The following is a 22,287-nucleotide window of genomic DNA, read 5'->3' as shown; positions in this document are numbered from 1 at the left end:
AATTGGAGATTAAAGAAATTCTGCATTGCTTAATAAGCATAAATTGAACTAACCATATTTCCACTACAGTACAGACTACCTCACAGCCGCATGACCTCTACAATATTATTGTAAAGAATGGGTGTTATCAACCAAATCAAGCTAAAAAGTGTTTAAACTCCCATAACTTATATAAAAATGGCATCATGCATAGACAGAAGTTCAAAGCTGAGGGGCGTACAGCAAGGACTTTGCTGGGTTTATCAAAGTGCAAATAACAAGGACTGAACAGACCTCCAGCTTGTGCAGTGCTGCTTAGAGGACTAATATTTGACAAAGAGTTGGGGTTACGGCCTGAAGAGACAATTGTCCTTCTGTGTACTTTGAGGCTAAAATTAAAATCTTTAAGATAAGTGTCACCTTTGGTACTCCTGTTATAGTATAAATCGGTTTCCTTTCTGAGTTCTTAGATATTCACATAGTATTGATAAATGACCGTGTTTTAACAAATTTTAATACTTAGACTGGTAACTTATTTCAAGTTCTTTCCTTCTTTTATGGTGTAATACTGATTTTGATTTTATGGTATTACTAGCTGTCCTACTAGCTAGCTGCTAGCCATAGTAGTGAAACAGGACAAACGTTAAAAATCAATAAAAAAAAAAAATGTAATTCTGGCCAAGCGGAAGGTAGGTACACTCCAACGTGAAATGTTGGCCTGTATCTGATTGTGTTTAGCTCTGACTTGAGAGCTGCATGGGGAGAAGAGCACATGGCCGTGATATGTTTTGCAATCAGCAGCTACCCTCTAAAACACATGGAGCTCTGATCTCTCTCTCAAAAACGTCAAACGTTACTCCTTAACAATCTGTAGATGATAATGTCTGTTGAACAAACAGGTATCGCTAGCTAAGCGGAGGCAAGTTATGCTGCAACATGTGATGAGAGATAGAGCAACTCGAATGGAGGCTAGTGCATGAGTGAGGAGCGTCCCGACCCCATTCCTTGGCCCGCTGCTCCTCTCTCAGATTTGCGCAAATAAATCGGTACTGCAAGCAAACCGTGATGCTTAACACGATGAAAGAAGTCGCAAAGTCAGCCGGAATGTTTGAGCAAGTTACAGAAAAAAACCCGATCTAAATCCGTTAAGTAGTTCTCTCGTGAAAAGCGGACAGACATACAGACAGATAGACAGACAGACATTGGATTTGATATACTGTATATATATATATATGTATAGATTGTCCATTTTCTTTTTAAAGTACAGTAATTTCTTTTCTAATAATTTCACTTTGAGCTGCCCTTTAGTTTATTTAACTGAGTGGTGTGGTATTATTACTAAGGTTGAGAACGAGGGCTTCGTGTTTACTGCACTAAATAGTTGAGAGGTTATTGGAGTTTTTATCTTTTTTTTTATCTCTTTTTTATTATTGTAAAAAACAACAATTACTTACAGACCTACCACAGCTATTAACTGCACATCAATCAATGCCATTTTCACATCACTTGAATCTGTTGTGCGTGAAAGCTCGAGTCATCACAGCCAATTTGTGCTCCGTTTTTTAATGACATGACATTTTAAAGAGCTTTTAAAAAGCATGTATTTAATCTACTGTACTAACACATGTAATTATATTTTATTATCACTGTTATTTTTGAGCATAACATATTGTTACAAAAATATTTATTAAACAATAATAGGATTACTTTTTGTTTCTCTCTCTCTGATAGAGTACTATAACTAAAAAATGTAAAATACGGCAACTTTCATATCAGTTGAGTTCCTGCGCTCACCTGAATGTTATGCCATATGTACATTTTCTTACTTGTTTGATTCCTATTTAACTTTTACAACTATTTTGTGATCCGTTTTTGAAGCCAAGATGTTCAAGATAAGCTGACTGAACTGCATGTGTCAAGCTGACTGTGTGCAGGCCCCTATGATGTGAAAGTGGATACCCCAACATTTTACAAAACCCTCTGTGTTCTTCTAATGCAGAATCTTCTAACACAAAGCCTAAGAAACAATAAGGAGCCACTTAAGAACATTCATGTTAGGCAGAGTGCTCAGTGGGGACTGGGTGGTCGATTGTTCTTGGATCCCCTGCAGTTTTTGTTTTTTTTCTCCAGCATCTCGTGTCTGCAGTTTTTAAATTTTTTTATGTCATCCATGGTGACCTTATCATTGGATTCATCTTTAGAGACTTAAAAATCAGTCTCTGTATATATAAAATCCAATGTCTGTCTGTCTGTCTGTCTGTATGTCTGCCCGCTTTTCACGAGAGATCTACTTAACGGATTTAGATATGGTTTTTATCTATAATTTACTTGAACATTCCGGTTGATTTTGTGACCTTTCTCATAGAATCATAGTTTGCTTACAGTACCGCTTTATTTGCGCGAATCTGAAAGAGACGCAGTGGGCTGAGGTGATGGGATCGGGGCCCTCCTCACTCACATGTCAGCCTCGGGTCGTATCTTTCATCCGCTTAGCTAGCGAACGAGAGAACTACTTAACAGATTTAGATTGAGCTTTTTCCTAGAATTTGCTTGAACATTCTGGTTGATTTTGCGACTTCTCTCAATCGTGCTAAGAATCATAGTTCACTTTCAGGAGGCGATATATTTGCGCTAATCCAAGAGAGACGCAGGGAGGGGGAAGTGTTACGTCAGGAGTAGGGAGCCGGGCAGGGCCCTCCTTGCTGTCTGTTTCACTTCTATGCAGGCAGAATCGCGGGGCATAGCTAGTTCTATATATAAGGACTCTACTATTCTATTAATTATATTATTTTTTTGTATGCTATTAGTTCATGATTATTCTTACCTAATTTTTATATGTTTTTCTTTGCTTGTAACTGTTTCTTTAATATCTTGTAAAACACACTGAGCTGCAGTACATCCTCTGTATGAAAATATGCTATAGAAATAAACGTTAGTGTTGAACGATAGCAGATGAATGCAACATCTGACTGAGACTGTGATTGGACACTGCCAAAATCCAGCCACGCCCCAAACATTTACAATGTCAATGAACTGACGAGGATTTGGGAGGGCAGCCAGGATAGAGATGTTAAAGACACAAAAAGGGTCAAAACTTTGAGATCCAAAATACATGTATCAAATCCAACACGAGAAACAAAAATGGAAGTAAAAAACAGCAGGAGGGAAAGTCACATCCAGGAGAACATTTTAAATCATTTGAAGATCGCAGAAAATGTTTTGAAATTGAGTCGTTATCTGCAGCTCAGATAATGATGTGAACTCTTGGCTGTCCCTTTAACCCACTGTGTTGCTACTCAAAGGTCACAGCCTCCAAAGACATTCCCCCAACAATGTGGACAGCTGCCCCAATAGCAATGATTGCCAAAAACAAAATGGCGACCAAATTAAAATAATTAACAAAATTTAAAGTAAGCGGAGAATTTACAAATAAACAAGAGAATCATATTCTACGGTCACCAAAAAAAGAGTGAGATCTCAGAAATTGGTCCAGAAAACACACTAAAAGGTAAAAAATAGAAACCAATTCGTAACAACATCCTGCCTCACTGTACTTGTAATGAATGCAAGGATGATCTGGTGTTAGCACTGGTGGTGCACGTTTGACAGGCTTCACTGTGGTTGGTAAGATGACAAGGGGTATTAAATGACTTTATTTGTATTCGTGAATTTTCATAAATCAGTTGTTCATAATTTACATAGTTCTGCCAGCCTGAGACCTACAATGAGGAAATAGCCTTTGAACAACAAGTTAGAGCTTAGGATTGCAATGGCCTCAGGGGCCACAGAAAAACATTGTTTAAGTAATTCTAAAACAATAAATTAATTTTAGCCTTCCATCTATAATGAAACAGTATTTTACATTGTAGGAGGAAAACTGGCATCCCAGCTGGATTGGAGGATATCCCATTACCTGGACAGGATGCCAGTGCAATGATGCAAGCAAACTGACTGGAAGGACAAGGAAATTAATTTAGTAAATAAATACCAGTCGGTATACTATAACAGATGGACTGAGAAAAGCTGAGGATTTGGAGTGGTTCCATTCCCCCATACGCCAGGTGGCAGTGGTCCTCGAATGGGAACATGATTTGGGACACTCACAGGGGTGCTTGGGAGATGGAGAACAGAAGGGCAGCCCTGTTGGAGTCCCTGGGGATCGAGAGAGGGTGCTGTAGGTGGAGGACCTCCCTGCCTACTCCATGACCTGGAAGTGCTTCCAGGAAGCCATGGCATGGCAACAGAAGTATTCCCAGTTTTGGCCTGAAAAGGAACCCGCTGCCTCCTGACTTTGACTCATCCATGTGTAGCTAAATTCAGCAGAAGATGGAAGGAGGAGGAATTGTTTGTTTTGTCATTGTGGCTAAATTTGGATTGGTGATCATTGGAAAGGTGCTTGGTGTGAATAAATACTTTTTATTTTATTTATATGATGTCTGGGGTTATACTGTATCTTTGAGGGGGGGCTCTCTGCCACCCCCCTGTGGTCACAACATTAACTACACAAATCTTTTTTGGAAACACTCTCTGAAGTGCATCCAGTTTTAAATGGCCATGTGGATCGGGGTGCATGTGTGACTAGACACTGACATCAGTTTTATGATAATTTCCTTTGTGATCTCATCTTTACTGAATGGATACTGTAACTCTCGGAATCTGCTGTGCCTTGAAATACTTAATTATTTTGCCGTATTTTCTTTTTTGGCAGGACTCCCAGTAACCTTTAAAAGCAGTTGTACTTCATTGTTTGCGGAAACAAAGAAGTCTGGTTTGGTGTTTCCTTCAGGTGATCTTTGTTTATCCTGTACTTTTGCCATTTTATTTAGTTTGCATTTGCTCCATAAATAAACATCACTCTTGGCTGACCCAACTGTGCATGTGTTTTGGGTGTGACAAACTTTTAGTGAAATTCAGATCTAGTGTGGATAGAAAACCTTTGAAATGAAACCGACATTTTCAGATTTATCCATGTAAGTGTGGACTAGGTCAAACATTTTATTAAACCCATAAAGAGTTTATACGGCTGCTCCCAGCCTGAATGGTTTGTGTCAAGAGTTGATTGCGTTGACACAGATGGAACTGATATGAGAGAAGAATTTGATTTGCTCGTTTCTGTGTTGCGCCTGTGGCCCTCCAGAGGTTTCTTTTTCTCCTATGGCCCATCGTTGGAGTTTTGTTGTTTTCCTCTTCTCCATGTCAGCTGGTCAGACAATCACACTCAAGAACTTCTTCTATGTCCTAAATCAACGGAAACCGCTATGGCCGGTTTTATTTGCTTTTGTATCTTTTCATTAACTTTAATAACATCCAACTGTTTTTACTTAATGGGTTGCAGTGTACATATGCCTAGGTAAAATGTAGATATATACTGTATATATTTATTGTTATATACAGGGGTGGGAAAAAGTAGGTTTACAGTTATGAGTATGTGAAACACAGAGTTTATTCTTGTATTACTATTTATTTATTATTATATTATTTATTTTTATTGTTTATTGTGGTTGGATGATGAATCATTAAAGACTTGATCAATGCCTTCATGAGTCTGATCAGCCCCAACAGCTCTCATTTAGGTTAACGTTCATCTCAGGCCTGTGTTTCTGCAGCAGGGGTGCAAGTGCAGCAAGCCCACCATAAAGAAGAGACACCCCCACAGTCACTTGAGCTGAACTGGCTCAACCGGTCAAGCCCGTTACTTACTACACTCTGTGGGGGGTGTGGACCTCAGCTGGTTTACAGGGGATGACATATTGGAGGAGCAGGACCACAAGAAAGAGAACCCCGTTACATTTCTGAAAATGGAGAACTGACAGCGGGAGACAACTCTGTTCAAAAGTAACATGCGGTCTTCATTCTTGATCTGAAATGACTTATTATAATAAGTAATAAGTATTTAAGTAAAAGTGGTCTCTGTCCTTTCATTGTCTTTCATTTTCTTCACATTTAATATATTGATTATTAGTGATATGTGAAATAGATAACTTTTGATTTTGCAAACAGTTTCACAAAAATTTGTTTAGCAAGAGATTTGGCAATTATGAGATGTGAAACTCACTAAAAGGAGATTTTTGAGGTCTTAAAGATTTTTGGTGGAAAAAAAGGAATGTTGCTACTAAAGACTTTTTTTTTTACACATGGAATCTGTCCTACACCAGAAAAATCAATTCAATTCTATTTCTGCATTTCATTTACATCATCGCAGACACAGAGCCGTCTGAACAGCATCACAGGCCCCTGGGCAAAGTAGTGCGCTGGGACCCCTGTTTTGACAGTAAAACAGAAACATATTGTACATAGGCATCAGAAACATCATGGGCCCCTATGCCCCTGGAGCCCTCAGCCAGGTCCCATTGTGCCTATACGGTAAGACGGCCCCGCGCGGGAGAGTGTGGAATGTTTTGTAAAAATGTGACATGCTGCATATTTATATAACTGTAGAGAATTATTATTATTATTATTATTATTATTATTATTATTATTATTATTATCCATAGGCCTCTGCTGGACCTCTTTGAGTGTCTTGTTTCTGCTGCTCCTCTGCATTGCTCAGCAGGGAGTGACCCTACTCCTCAACCACCATAACCACCATACTCACACTCTTCTCAAGAGCATTCCATTCCCGACCGCCTGCCTTCCCTCTACGACACCTGCTCCACCACAATCCCACCTCTCCTTTCTTTCCATTTTCTCTTCATTTTAACCTCCATTCTATTCTGTCCTCCACTTTCTGTCTGCTCAGGATCCTCTCATTCTCGGGATGCAGTTGTACTGGCAATAAATACGAACCCCAGAGTGCTAATAAGGCAATCGACTGGACTGTGTGCATCTGCACGTGAATGCCGATCACCCCAATTCACACCCCGGCGTCAGTCTGCTGCACTGCCACATACAGACTTGCACCCCACATAAGCGTGAGCACTCCTTTATTTATTTATTTTTGTAAAATACCCAACTGCTTCATACTGGTTAAGAATATGGACATGCAGTTTGCACCATTGAGCTCCAACTTTCATTTCTGTTTCCTCTGCATCTTTAGGATTACAACTGCCAAGATTTTCTACATAAGTTATCATCACAGGAGGTTCTATCAGAAAGACCACAAGACAGCTAACGGTTCAGTGAAGTGTCCGTTGATTTTTTTCACTAGAGTATGCTTATCTAAATATTAAATTATAGTCAGATGAACATGGAATTAAAGCATGAAAATTCTTCCAGACAGGAATTAAACCTTTCTTTCTTTCTTTCTTTCTTTCTTTCTTTCTTTCTTTCTTTCTTTCTTTCTTTCACACAACTCATTTTGCTCGCCATTGATTACACAAGCATTGTTTGCTGCCTCTTATGTTTCCTTAAAGTTGTAAATGAAATGATATTTACCAAATACCTGCACCTCACACCAAATGAAATGCACCAGAGTATGAACGTAAAAAAGGAAAATATAAAACCTGCGTAAATACATTTGACTTGGCGCAATAAACATCTTTACGTGACTAAGGTCACATTACCTCTCTTGTTAACAACAACGGGGGGACTCTCCGTAGAGTATTCACCTTACAAATGAAGTTTCATTGTTTGGTAGACTGACATAGAAGTGCCAGCTACACAGCACATCATCAACTTTAAAATGAATTTTGGATGGCGGCACCTTGCATTCACACACTGACATTAATGTAGAAGTTATAAGGAGAAAGGTGGACAACACGGTGAAGCCACTCCCGTCTGCTACTCATGTCAGGTCTTTTTTTTTTTTTGTAAAAGTAAGTTTCTTTACACATTATAAAATACAATCCACAACATTTCCATTACACCCCACAACCAAATCAGTTTTGCTAAGGATCAATCAGTCCCATTTTCATCTTTCAACCAAAGACTATCATCTTTCCAACACATTGGACCAAACATCCATACTAATAATAATAATTCTTTACATTTATATAGCGCTTTTCTCATTACTCAAAGCTCTCTCCACACAGGGAGGACACTTATCTTTCGGATTTAAAATCAATTCCCATTAAAGCCCTATTCCCCATTCCCCTTTCCTTAGCTTCTGTGAAACCCAACTTCTCAACACCTCTCTTAATTTTCATTTCTAGCTCTGTTTCCAGAATCTTTTTTTTTTCCCACTGCACATCTGTGGTTACAAATCTCTTTTATCAGAATGCACTTCTTTGCCAGGCTAATAATCATAGCCTGAACTTTTTGATCTTCTGCCATTTCCAGCTAGACCCTCTCCTTTCAAAATTAAACCATATAACAAAACCACTGAATCTTTCAGCATTTTCAACAATCCTTCCACATTCACCCACGCCTCTTGTGTCCAATTGCACTCATAAAACATGTGCCTAATTGTCTATCCTGGGAACAGTGTGCACACGGACACGTCCTTGTCTGTGTCAAACCTTATCTGTACATGCTCTCCCTCACACATACTTTTCCCCACTCCGTCATCCATTTCAAGCCCTTTAAAGTATTTTCCAGCCCTTTTGACTGCACCACTGTCCATACCCTCACTTCAAACGTTCATGTCAGACTCCTCCATTGTATGCCTTATACAAGTCTTTCTGTTTGCAGCACAAAGAACATCTGCAAATTCCCTGTCCTTCGTTTTGCTGCATATTCATAGCCTCCTGGTCTCTCATCTACCTTTGGGGTCAAATCTGACCAGCACTGTCAGAGTCCTCGTTACTGATGTGAACCACAGAGCCACACGAAATAATTTTTTTTTTGTGATCAACTTTTTATTGAACATAAACAAATTGAGACAGGAATAAAAGGACATAACATACAGAGTAACCCAACCCGCCCACTACCACCCTGTCCTACCCAGCCTGAGCCAAGGGAGAGATTTAAACAATTGAGCCATAGCAGACCAGGATTCAATTTCATTACTGGAAGCGCCATTAATCCGCACTGCAGACAACTCCAAATGTATTAAATTGTAGGAGGAGGACTGCCAGTTGTCGACAATGACACATTCAGGTGTCTTCCAGCGGGAGGCAATAACTAGTTTTGGCTGCCAAGGTACCCAGACAGCATAACTTGTGTTCAGGGAATTTGAGCGGAAACCTAGAAATGTCTTAAAGAAGAAAGATTTGAGGCAACCGAGGGACACTGCAAGAAAAAAATGAAGATGGTAGGTGACATGTGTGTCTAAAAAGAAAAGACAGGGGGAGACTGCCAGAACATGTGGGGAAACAAGCTGGGTAAACCAAGGGAACATAATTGACAGAAAAGATCAGCAGTGAGGCCCATCAGAAACCACTTGCGGGGAATATTGAAATCTGTGTACAAAGGCCGAATACAAAGCCTTGCACAAAAATGTATAAATAAACACAGTCCATCTTCAGTTAAAAGTGTTTGATATCTCTACCTCCATGTTCTATCTTTCATTGTACTGTCTGTACTCTGGTTTGCTTTGTAAAGTTCCGTTTGCTAATGTGTCTGTGAAGGGTGGTATTTAAAACAAAGACAACACTGGACACCAGCAGACGCCCTGGAGGGAGACAAGCCAGCGTCCTTCTGGTGACCCAGTCAATAGCAGCCAAGTGAGCAGTTCTCATTAGTTACCCATAATTCCTTTCATCACATGCTAATTAAGCCCCAATTCTGCATACGCCAGAGTCCAAGCACACAAAGTGCTTGTGGTGAAATACACCAGTCCAGGACGCTCATTCTTTTAACAGACAACTGCTGTTCCAGCCAAGCTGAAAATGTCCATGCAGATCCAGCTGGCAGAAGAGCAAACCAGGAAAGGGGAAACAAAAAAAAAGGAGAAAAATACACCAAATGTGTTTTGTTCATGTTTATCTGTAACCCATTTGATTTTAAATGTTTCAGTCCATAAAAATAGTACAAAAACTCAGTATGGTGCCAAGTGGAACAGCTCTAAACGACGCCATGTGATATGACCGCTCTGGGCGGCACATGTGGGAGACGTGTTTCTAACCTGAAATGGATAAAGTGGGGATTGGCAAGTTATACTGTGGAATATAAAAAACACTGAAGGCAGCGCGGCATAGTGATGAAGGCATTGGACTTCAGACCCTGAGGATGAGGGTTCAAATCCCACTGCTGACTGTGTGGCTGTGAGCAAGTCACTTCACCTGCCTGCACTCCATGCAACCAATTGCATCTCAAATGTTAAAAGTCAGATTAGGTGCCAGCTAAGTAATAATAAAAGAAGGTCAGAATAAACCAAGTCCACCTGTGACCCTGAATTGGAATAAGAAGGTTCATGTTTGTCATGTTATAATAATCCACATTCTTCTTTTTTCTGAACCTCTTTCTCCAACAGCAGCTTCAATAATGAACTTCTGGCCCCCAAGACCCTGAATTGAATCGAGAACATCAGGGCGTGTTATTTTTGTTTGGTGAAAGCAGGCCAGCATAGAGAGCCTATAAAAGTATTCACTCCGATAGACGTTTTCACATTTTATTATTATGCAACATTGAACTACAGTGTGTTTAAATTTGGCTTTTTTGACACAAAAGGTGAAAACAGTTCCCTGTAACGTGATCTAAATTAATTACAAATATGAAACATAAAATAATTGATTGCATAAGTCTTCACCTCTTTAGTGTCACCTTCGGCAGCCATGACATCCTTGAGTCTGTGTGCTCAGGTCTGTCCCTCTCAGTGTTGCGCATCTACCATTTCTCCCCACTTTTTCTTTGCACGGCTGCCCAAGCTCTGTAAAGCTCCATGGAGATTGTGAGAGAACAGCCTGTGTGACGTCCAGTCACAAAGTCTCAGCTGGATTGGCATCTGAACTCTAACTGGACCATTCCAGGACATTCACATTGCTGTTTTGAAGCCATTCCTGTGTTGGTTTGGCTTTATGCTTGGGGTCGTTGTCTTCTCCCAAGGTGCAGGTTTCTTGCAGACTGCATCAGGTTTTCCGTGAGGATTTTCCATATTTTGCTGTATTCATTTTACCCTCTACCCCAACAAGCTTGCAATTCCTGCAATATTATACTGTCACCGCCATGCCTCACACTGTTTTTGATGATTGTTGTATCTCAGCCAAGGTTCCTCCCCTGGCTGGGGTTGAAATCCTTGTTTCATGTCTTTTGTGTTCTTTGTTGAGCCATTTATTTATGTTATGTTACTTTAATTATCTGCTGTATTGTCTTTGTCATGTGTTTTGTGGGTGGTCCCACAAGAGGCGGGGTCACCTGCCAATCACCACCAGGAACTGCCCTCCGCCTTATAAAGCCAGAGGGTCTCCCACAGTTCTTGGTGGCTTACTTAAAAACACTAGGGAGTGGTGAGTTACTGTGATCTTCTACATTTATTCTACAATACATTTAATGTGATTTTTGGATTTTGACTTCGTGTTGCTTGTGGTTTACAAAGCCTTAAATAATCTCACTCCACCCTATATTTAAGAATGCCTGTCCCTTTAAACTCCAAATTTTAACCTTAGATCTTTGAATGAGTGTCTGCTTATACAGTCATATGAAAAAGTTTGTGAACCCCTCTCAGCCTGCATAATACTTTACTTTCAACAAAAAAGATAACAGTGGTATGTCTTTCATTTCCTAGGAACATCTGAGTACTGGGGTGTTTTCCGAATAAAGATTTTTAGTGAAGCAGTATTTAGTTGTATGAAATCAAATGTGAAAAACTGGCTGTGCAAAAATTTTGCTGAATTGAATGCATGTCACTGCTCAATGCTGATTACTTGCAACACCAAATTGGTTGATTAGCTCATTAAGCCTTGAACTTCATAGACAGGTGTGTCCAATCATGAGAGAAGGTATTTAAGGTGGTCAATTGCAAGTTGTGCTTCCCTTGACTCTCCTCTGAAGAGTGACAGCATGGGATCCTCAAAGCAACTCTCAAAAGATCTGAAAACAAAGATTGTTCAGTATCATGGTTTAGGGGAAGGCTACACAAAGCTGTCTCAGAGGTTTAAACTGTCAGTTTCAACTGTACGGAATGGAATCAGGAAATGGAAGGCCACAGGCACAGTTGCTGTTAAACCCAGCAGGTCTGCAAGCCAAGAAAAATACAGGAGCGGCATATGGACAGGATTGTGAGAATGGTTACAGACAACCCACAGATCACCTCCAAAGACCTGCAAGAACATCTTGCTGCAGATGGTGTATCTGTACATCGTTCTACAATTCAGCGCAAAGAACATCTGAATGGCAGGGTGATGAGAAAGAAGCCCTTTCTGCACTCACGCCACAAACAGAGTCACTTTCTGTATGCAAATGCTCATTTTGAAAAGTCATTTTGGAACAAAGTGCTTTGGACTGATGAGACAAAATTTGAGGTTTTTGGTCATAACAAAAAGCGCTTTGCATGGCGGAAGAACACCGCATTCCAAGAAAAACACCTGCTACCTACTGTCAAATTTGGTGGAGATTCCATCATGCTTTGGGACTATGTGGCTAGTTCAGGGACTGGGGCCCTTGTTAAAGTCGAGGGTCAGATGACTTCAACCCAATATCAACAAATTCTTCAGGATAATTTTCAAGCATTAGACACAAAGTTGAAGTTACACTGGGGTTGGATATTCCAACAAGACAATGACCCAAAACACAGTTTGAAATCTACAAAGGCATTCAAGCAGAGGAAGAAGTACAATGTTCTGGAATGGCCGTCACAGTCCCCTGACTTGAATATCATCGAAAATCTATGGGATGATTTGAAGCAGGCTGTCCATGCTCGGCAGCCATCAAATTTAACTGAACTGGAGAGATTTTGTATGGTAGAATGATCTAAATACCTCCATCCAGAATCCAGACACTCATCAAAGGCTATAGGAGGCGTCTAGAGGCTGTTATATTTGCAAAAGGAGGCCCAACTAAGTATTGATATAATATCTCTATTGGGGTGCCCAAATTTATGCACCTATCTAATTTTTGTTATGATGCATATTGCATATTCTCTATTAATCCAATAAACTTAATGTCACTGCTGAAATCCTACTGTTTCCATAAGGCATGTCATATACAGTGATCCCTCGCTATATCGCGCTTTGCCTTTCGCGGCTTCACTCTATCGCGGATTTTATATGTAAGCATATTTAAATATATATCGCGGATTTTTTGCTGGTTAGCGGATTTCTGAGGACAATGGGTCTTTTAATTTCTGGTACATGCTTCCTCAGTTGGTTTGCCCAGTTGATTTCATACAAGGGACGCTATTGGCAGATGGCTGAGAAGCTACCCAACGTACTTTTCTCTTTCTCTTGCGCTGACTTTCTCTGATCCTGACATAGGGGGTGTGAGCAGGGGGGCTGTTCGCACACCTAGACGATACGGATGCTCGTCTAAAAATGCTGAAAGATTATCTTCACGTTGCTATCTTTTGTGCAGCTGCTTCCTGAAGCGACATGCTGCACGGTGCTTCGCATACTTAAAAGCTTGAAGGGCACGTATTGATTTTTGCATGTTTGTTTTTCTCTGGCTCTCTCTCTCTCTCTCTCTCTCCCTGCTCCTGACGGAGGGGGTGTGAGCTGCCGCCTTCAACAGCTTTGTACCGGCGGTGCTTCGCATACTTAAAAGCCAAACAGCCCTATTGATTTGTTTGCTTGCCTCTGTCTTTATGACAGACTCTGCTCATGACGCACACTCCTTTGAAGAGGAAGATATGTTTGCATTCTTTTAATTGTGAGACAGAACTGTCATCTCTGTCTTGTCATGGAGCACAGTTTAAACTTTTGAAAAAGAGACAAATGTTTGTTTGCAGTGTTTGAATAACGTTCCTGTCTCTCTACAACCTCCTGTGTTTCTGCGCAAATCTGTGACCCAAGCATGACAATATAAAAATAACCATATAAACATATGGTTTCTACTTCGTGGATTTTCTTATTTCGCGGGTGGCTCTGGAACGCAACCCCCGTGATGGAGGAGGGATTACTGTATTAAAAGGAAGTTGCTACTTTGAAAGCTCAGCCAATGAGAAATAAAAATCCAAAGAGTTAAGAGGGGTTCCCAAACTTTTTCATAAGACTGTAATAATCCAAGAGCTAAACTTAAAAGAAATGGTAAGGCAGCGTTCTGCTGTTATGCACCTAAAATCTGGAATAGCTTACCGATAGAAATTCGTCAGGCTAATATGGTGGAGCACCTTAAAAAAACTGCTAAAAACCCATTACTTTAACATGGCTTTTTCATGGCTTCATTTTAGTGTAACCCTGCTAAACTATATATGCATTACTATTTTTATCATGGCTCTCCAATCCATACTAACCCCTACTTTTTCTGCTGTTCTTTTTCTGGTGTTCTGTGTGGTGATCTGCACCACCTGATCAAAGCACCATGTTGTCCCTACATGGATGGATTGAAGGCCGGATATCCACATGACCATCATCGTCTAATTCTTTCATGTGAAGCGTGAAAACCATGAGGACTAATTGAGATCATTTATGTTAGGTAGAATGCCTAGAGGGGGCTTGGTGGTCTCTTGGCATTGGAACCCCTGCAGATTTTGTTTTTTTTTATCTCCAGCCCTCTGGAGTTTTTATTTTTGTTTTTTCTGTCCTCCCGGGTATCGCACCTTAACTTTTTCTTTGTTACTTAGCATTGCCTAATATTATTTTTATTTTTTATAAACTTGCCTTTCTTCATCTTGTAAAACACTTTGTGCTATACAGTGATCCCTCGCTATATCACGCTTCGCCTTTCGCGGCTTCACTCTATCGCGGATTTTATATGTAAGCATATTTAAATATATATCGCGGATTTCTGAGGACAATGGGTCTTTTAATTTCTGGTACATGCTTCCTCAGTTGGTTTGCCCAGTTGATTTCATACAAGGGACGCTATTGGCAGATGGCTGAGAAGCTACCCAACTTACTCTTCTCTTTCTCTCTCTTGCACTTTCTCTGATCCTGACGTAGGGGGTGTTAGCAGGGGGGCTGTAATCTGTGACCCAAGCATGACAATATAAAAATAACCATATAAACATATGGTTTCTACTTCGCAGATTTTCTTATTTTGCGGGTGGCTCTGGAACGCAACCCCCGCGATGGAGGAGGGATTACTGTATAAATAAATGTTGTTGTTGTGCTCTGTTTTTGACTTTGTTTTGGCTTTCTGAAATGGGACTTTGGTTGTGTTGGATTGTCTTATTGTTTTGGGCAAATCCGATTGCCTTTGTGCTCCACTGAGCTTCCTTGTTCTTGAACAGTATTTTTTTGTGAAGAGTTAGTTTTATGTTTAGTGATTTGATTTGGCCATTTTTGTATCTGGCAGCGGTTTTTGACAAGATTTCCCACTCTAGTGTACATTTTTGGAAGTGCTTCTGAAACATAGGTGCTTTGGGACTCCTAGTCATAACAAAGATGTACTGTATTTAATTATGGTGTTTAGTCTGATGGCCAAACAGCTTCATTTTGGTCTCATCAGACATTTTGGTTCCAACACTCCTTAATAAAGTTATTGTCTGTAAACTATTGCCAATCTGAGTCACTGCAGCTTGTCTCTTGATGGTTTCCCTCACTTGTCTAATTCTTGCATGATCACTCAGCATTTGCAGACAGCCTACTTTAGGAAGATTTCCAGCTGTGCCATACTCTTTCCATTTCTTAATGGCTGATTTAACTGGACCCTAAGGGATATTCAGTGACTTGGATATTTTTTTCTCCATCCCCTGACTTGTGCTTTTCAATCACCTTTCCATGGAGTTGCTTGCAGTGTCCTTTTTGTCTTCATTGAGGAGGTTAGGCTAACATACTGACTCATCACAAGTTCGACCTTCCACATGCAGAAGCTTTTATACGACAACCACTGCAAACCCAAAAAAGGTGAAATCCATTGAACTCATTCTGGAACTGCTTAAACCAACTGAGTGCACCAGTAATGATTTAGGTGTGTCACATTAAAGGGGTGAGTACTTATGTAGTCAGTTATTTTGCGTTGTATTTTTCTAATTCATTTGGACAACTTTGCAGACATCTGTTTTACAGCTTGACACTACAGGGTGTTTTTTAGTTGATCATTGTCAAAACCCAAATGAAATCCTCTGCGATTCAATGTTGTCTAGAAATAAAACATGAAAGTTTCCAAGGGGGGTTGGGGGGAACTACAAAGCCAATGGTAAAATAGTGTATCTGTTTACCATAACAATATGCCATGGTAAGCATCATCATCATCATCATCATCTCAAGCCAATGGTAAAATAGTGTATCTGTTTACCATAACAATATGCCATGGTAAGCATCATCATCATCATCATCATCTCAAGCCAATGATAAAATAGTGTATCTGTTTACCATAACAATATGCCATGGTAAGCATCATCATCATCATCATCATCTCAAGCCAATGGTAAAATAGTGTATCTGTTTACCATAACAATATGCCATGGTAAGCATCACAATCATCATCATCATCATCTTACTATTTTCTAAACTTGATTTTTCCACTTTTCCAATACAAGCCTGTGTGAAGCCAGAGCTGAAACACTAATGATAATGCTGGCATAAACTCTGGGCCCACGTTCTCTGAGTCTCTGATACATCTTTCTCTTCTAAGTGTACTTTTTTAAGCTGATGCTTATATTCAAAGTATTTTATAATTCTATATAACTCTTCTGAGATGGAGATCTGGAGGGATATGTGACTTGCTTGATGGATGTGCCTCATGGTTTAGCGTTGCATTCACTGGCTTTCTTGCAGTATTATTGCGTCTTTGGTTGACACCTAACAAGGTCAGGACACAGCTCTTCAGTTAACCTAACCTGCATGTCTTTGAGATGCAGGAATAATCCAACAATAGGTGACCACACAAAACTCTAGACCGGCGGCAGACTGTGGAGTTTCGAAACATCAGGACTGAGTATAGTGTCACCTCAGATGAATGAGAGGTTTATAACCTGAAATATACAAATAAATAAGAGAAGGCACAATGTCGTCCTCTTACACAACATCTTCCCGCTTACATCACACAGATGCAGCACAGTCATCCCCTCACAGCTCATCTACGGGAAAAAGGGACTCCTTGGCTCATGCAGAATGAGCTCTTCTCCCCCATGAATATGAAGGTTGCCAGATGGCAGGTCACTCTGTAATTCCCCAAGTCTGTGCCTAATCCGTTTCTCACGTGGAGCCCAGCTAGTGATGCAGATTATCCCAAGGGTAGCTGCAGGTGTTTTGGATGTGTGCATTGACACGGAACCACAGCCTGACATGGCCTTGGCCCGTTCAGATGAAGGTGTTTTCAGTAGCAGCCATGACTCAGATTGGCCAGTTGCAGTTCTGGTGCCACAAGCCCTTAGTCAGCACAAATGGCTTTATTATTAGACTACTGGAATACACTGTGTGCAGTTAGACATTGCCACCACATTAGAGAGTCTCCTATGTAAAAAACATTTTTAAAATGTATACACTTATATTGCATCAGTGGAACAGCAGGGTAAAGTGTCATCTGTGAAAATGCAGAAGTGACATCTGCTGTGCTGGGTGAGATGACCTGTGGAGCCCATTGGACCGCATTATGAGTCTCACATGCTAAGCACCTGACATATCCAGCCGTGCAGCCATTGTTATTAGTATTTATTAAGTGGATGATTTCATACAAAGTGGCCCACAGTCACAAGCACAGAGAGCACCAGTGTCCATTGTCCTTTAGCATGAAAATTAACAGCAGGTTAACTAACGGGCAGACAAAGATGGAGGAGCAGCAGAGACAAATGACACTCTTTCATCATCAGACTCCTTGATGCAACTCGGGCTAGTCTCTTTGAAAGAGTTGATTCCTATATTTAAAATATTCTTCAGTTTTATATTGTTTAATCAGAGCACTTGAGGGCCATCTAAGTCATTGAAGGCTAAACAATGAAAGTGATGATATAACCTTGCAGCCATATGCTTAAGAGTTTAATGTTTTAGCCTTTAAGGGCAACACTGCCCTTTCCTAGCTGTGTAAGCCGTGCTGTAAAAAACCCAGGGTCCTAGAAATTATTGAAATCATCAGAAAAAAATTGAAATGTAGAAATGTCAGGTAATTGAAAGGAACTACTCTGGGCATCTCTCTCCTAGGAGGTTTCATTTTGCTGATGTGCTTGCCTCGCTTGTGTATTAGTGGCTAAGCGAGTTTCTCTCTTCTTGGCAGTTTCACTTTGGCGATAGAGTTGATTTCTTTGAGCTTCATACTGTAGCCTCGCACTTCCAAGCCGGACAGACAGACACACTTACTTCCACGCATAGAAGTTTATATATAAGATAGCCGATGAAATAGAAATAGAAATGGAAAACGGTGAGAAAAGAATTCAGAAATCAAGAAGAAATAAATACTTCTTGAAAGATGCAGTGTGCATGTAGAATTTTTGGCCAAGCAGGATTACATGTGAAAGTGATAAATAAATCAGGCTTTCTGAATTTACGTACTATGGCCATGGCATCCTGATAGTTTTGTTGCATGTATCTTGGACTTCCCGGAAATGTGGACGTTAATATGATCATTTTGCCTACACGTACGTTATTTTCAGCGTTTGCTTGCAGTGCGTCTGAAAGTCCTTTATATTGTTCCACGCACAGATCTTGTTGATGTAATCTGAGATAGTTGAGACGTGCGCCCTCTGTTTTAACATACGCATCTATGACGTACTGTTGGAATAGTTTGCCGCTGGAGTGCAAAATACTAAATGTATTCCTCATTGCTAATCTGTATGCGTAAAACTGGCATTGAGTAAGCCTTATTCACTTGGCGGTTCTTTTATCAGGAACATGTTGTAAATCTGTGTGCCAGCCAATGTCTCCGTAAGGGAATAAAAGTGGGTAAACCATAGGATCGCAATTCATATTGAGCGTGGAAATCTGTTTACAGGAGTTGCCTATGGGATAGATGCAAATGTCTCTTTCGGAAGGCTGTTTAAATCCAAACATTTGATCTCTTTTCGCTGTTTCGTTATTTCACCGAGATCTTTACTATAATTTTTTGAGACTTTCGAATTTTTGTACTTCCGTTATCTCTAACCTGCTCTGCATGTGTATCACGGCAACTTTTTTTAACCTCTTTACGACATTCTACTTTGTCATCTACTCTTTGTCTTTTTTTTCTGGCCCTGGGCGTGGTTAAATCTCTTGGCTCAAAGTCTCGTGTCATAGGACGTGAAAGTATCTCTCTGAAAAAGTCTCATCTCGTCCCAGGATTTGTTTTATATAATAGAGAGATTTATTTTTGCTGTTTCTCATTTTCTGTGGGTGAAAACTCCAAGAGGAGGGGCCACCGTAATGTCACTGCTGAATGACCACCCTCAGCCTTATAGGTTCATTGATTGTGGTGAAGGTCATGTCATATTATACAGTATGAGTTGTTTCCTTTGGATATTCCTGGTATATTGAATTTTCCTTCTGGTTTCTGAATTTAGTCTTTGGTTAGTGTTTTGGACTCATCTGCCTTGGATTGTCGTTTTGAACAAATCCTTTAGTCGTATTTCGGTGTTCTGTACTTCTTTAATCTGGTTAAATAAACTGTTCAAGGTTTACATCACCTTTTACACAAGCTCTGTGTTCTCTCTTAAGCTTCTGTAAAAAGATAAATTTCCCTTCCTGCATAAATTAAGTATCTGTCTGTCTGTCTGTCTGTCTATCTATCACATAATGCTTTATCTATCTATCTACTTATCTGTCACATAATGATTTATCTAACTATTGTGAGAAGCTGCCCGAACACCACCAGACAGACACCAACACTTTATAAAAGAACACGTTTATTGGATCACAGTCCCACACAGCACACAGTTCTCCCACACCAAACACCTCTAACACTGGCCTTCTTTGCAATGTGGACCACCTTTCCTCTCCTCACGGGAGCTTCGTCCTGCTCCTGCTCCCGCTCCTGACTCTAGCTCCCAGACTGTAGGAAGGCGGTCCCTTTTATGTTCACCTGGACATGCTCCAGGTGCTTGTTGATGACCTTCCGGCGGCATTTCCTGGTGTGGCGGAAGTGCTGCACGAGCATCCGGAAGCACTCCAGGTGTCCCCAGAAGGTTCTTCCTCCGCCTGCCCAGGTGTGGCGGAAGTGAAGGTTTCACGGGCTCCGTGATGCTCAGGGCGCCCCCTGGTGGTGGCCACAGGCCCCAGTGGGTTTGAGACTCCTGGCTCCGTCCCCGTGGTCCCTTCTTTATCCAGGGCGGTTGCCCCTCATGGCCCGGGGAACAAATAAACCGCCTCCCAGTCCTTCCAGGTGTCCCAACTATCTATCTATCTATCTATCTATCTATCTATCTATCTATCTATCTATCTATCTATCTATCTATCTATCTATCTATCTATCTATCTATCTATCTATCTATCTGGCTGAGGTGAGGCCTATTTTGGACTGAGTGAACTCCTGGTTTTCCTGGTGGTATTTGCTCACCCTGTCAATATTTTGTGTTGCTATAATCGCTACTCCACTCATGATACACACCCATCTAATATCTATTGTTCATTTTTTAGACCTGTGCATTCCAAGCAGGGCTTTGGAGGTTAGAACCTATCCTAACAGTGGTTGTCTGCTGTATAGCACACTCACATAAGCACTATCATGCCAAGCCAATTTGCGGACACCTCTTAACTTTTTATGCCAATTTTTTGGATGTGGGAAGAAAGCTAGAGAACCTAGTAAGAAGGATATATATATTCTACTATAAACACCTGATTGATGGAGTGCTCCTGAGATGGTTGTCCTTCCAACAGGTTCTTTCATCTCAGCAAAGATCTCCTGAAGCTCTCTGCTTGCCTGGTTACTCAGTTTGGCTGAACAACCAAATCTAGGAGGATTCCTGATGGTTCCAAACTTCTTCCATTTCAAAATTATTGAGGCCACTGTGCTACTGGAAACACCCATAACTTTAGAAATGGTTTTATACCCTTTGCCCTGATTGATCCCTCACCACGGTTTTATTGTGGAGGTCTACAGGGAGCTTCTTGGACTTTGTGGCTTGGTGTTTGTCCTGACATACAGTGTGAATTGTGGGACCTTCTAACACACAGGTGTGTGACTTTCTAAACACTGTCCTATCATTTCAGTTTGTCACAGGTGGACTCCAGTCAAGTTCTAGACACATCTCCAAGTTCATAAAAGCAAACAGGAGGCATCTGACCACAGTCTGGAGTGCTGCAGCAAATGGTCTGAATGCTTACACGAATGAGAGATGTCAGTTTTTTCATAAATCAGTAAACCTTTCTTAAAACATGTTTGTACATTGTCATTATGGGATATTGAGTGCATATAGAAATGTATAAATTTAAAATTAAATCTATGTCACAATAAAGTATGCAGAAAGTGAAGGGGTCCAAATACTTTCTTGCAAATTTCTCCCTTGGGACAAGTAAAGTACTATCTATCTACCTTATAGTGCCATTCCTAGTTATCTGTCTGTCTTGAATTGAACCCGTGTTTGTGTAGCACTCAGTCAGCAGTCTTAACCACAGCACCACCACGCTACTCACCTTAAAAGATACAGAAACAAACCAGAAATGGTTGCTCACTGGCTGCCTGGCAGCTCGCCACAGAGTGTATTACACCCTATTTTAGATTTAGATTATACTGCCATGTCACAGAGAGTCTTCCTCTCCTTGAAACAGCAAATGAAAAATGTTTCCACCTGTTAGTATAGAATATTGAAAATAAAATAAAGAAATAGGCTGGCATCTGGAGTGAGTCCAGCACACACTATAAGGGGCTCCAGCCGCAGCACCATACTGTTGGGATTTTGCATTGCACACGGCAGAAGGCGGTGAAGATCCAGTAGGCACTTTAAAAGCCTTTTCCACATCAAAGCTGATTACATAACAGAACAACATTATCATTTGTGAAAGAGCAGGCAGCACATTTCTACGCACGGGAGAAAATCTGCATTATGTCATTTGATGGCTTACCTAGCTGTCTTAACCCCTGTCTGGCAGTAAGTTGGCTCACCTTCTTAATCATTAGAATGCGGGGCAATTTTATTTTTGTAGATTTCTTTCACAATTCCATAATTTATAACGACTGGAGATGTGGTATAGCATTTGTTGCCCCTGTGATGGCCTCCCCCTGAAGCTGTCACCTTCCTCCCACACACACACTGTGGTTGCACTTCCCTGCGGAGGAGTGAATCTGAGGCTGCCTGGCGAGATATCAGCTCAGATAATGGGGCAATTAAAAGAGCAAAATTTCCCTCATCTGGCCCATTGTTGGATATTAATGCACATTCACTTGCCAGTGCTTTGGCTCCCACTTTCGCTCTTTGATAGCCCTGCAAATGGCCCTTTCAGCCCGAGAGTGTAAATAAGCTCCACAGACATTCAGACATCGAGGAGCCACAGCCTTTAAGAACAACATCTTAAAGTGGATTCATTAATCTGATGTGTGCCATGCTGCTTG

The 22,287-nt window shown here is 40.7% G+C and overlaps 1 protein-coding gene across 1 annotated transcript in view; it reads right to left on the bottom strand.

Moving 5' to 3' along the window:
• neurl1aa (neuralized E3 ubiquitin protein ligase 1Aa) overlaps positions 1 to 22,287 on the bottom strand; it is a 390,689-nt gene that overhangs the window by 248,145 nt on the left and 120,257 nt on the right. The gene's annotated exons all lie outside the window — the stretch shown is intronic.

This window comes from Erpetoichthys calabaricus, chromosome 2, assembly GCF_900747795.2.
Source record: "Erpetoichthys calabaricus chromosome 2, fErpCal1.3, whole genome shotgun sequence".
Classification (NCBI taxonomy): Eukaryota; Metazoa; Chordata; class Cladistia; order Polypteriformes; family Polypteridae; genus Erpetoichthys; species Erpetoichthys calabaricus.
This window is presented reverse-complemented; position numbering and strand designations above follow the sequence as displayed.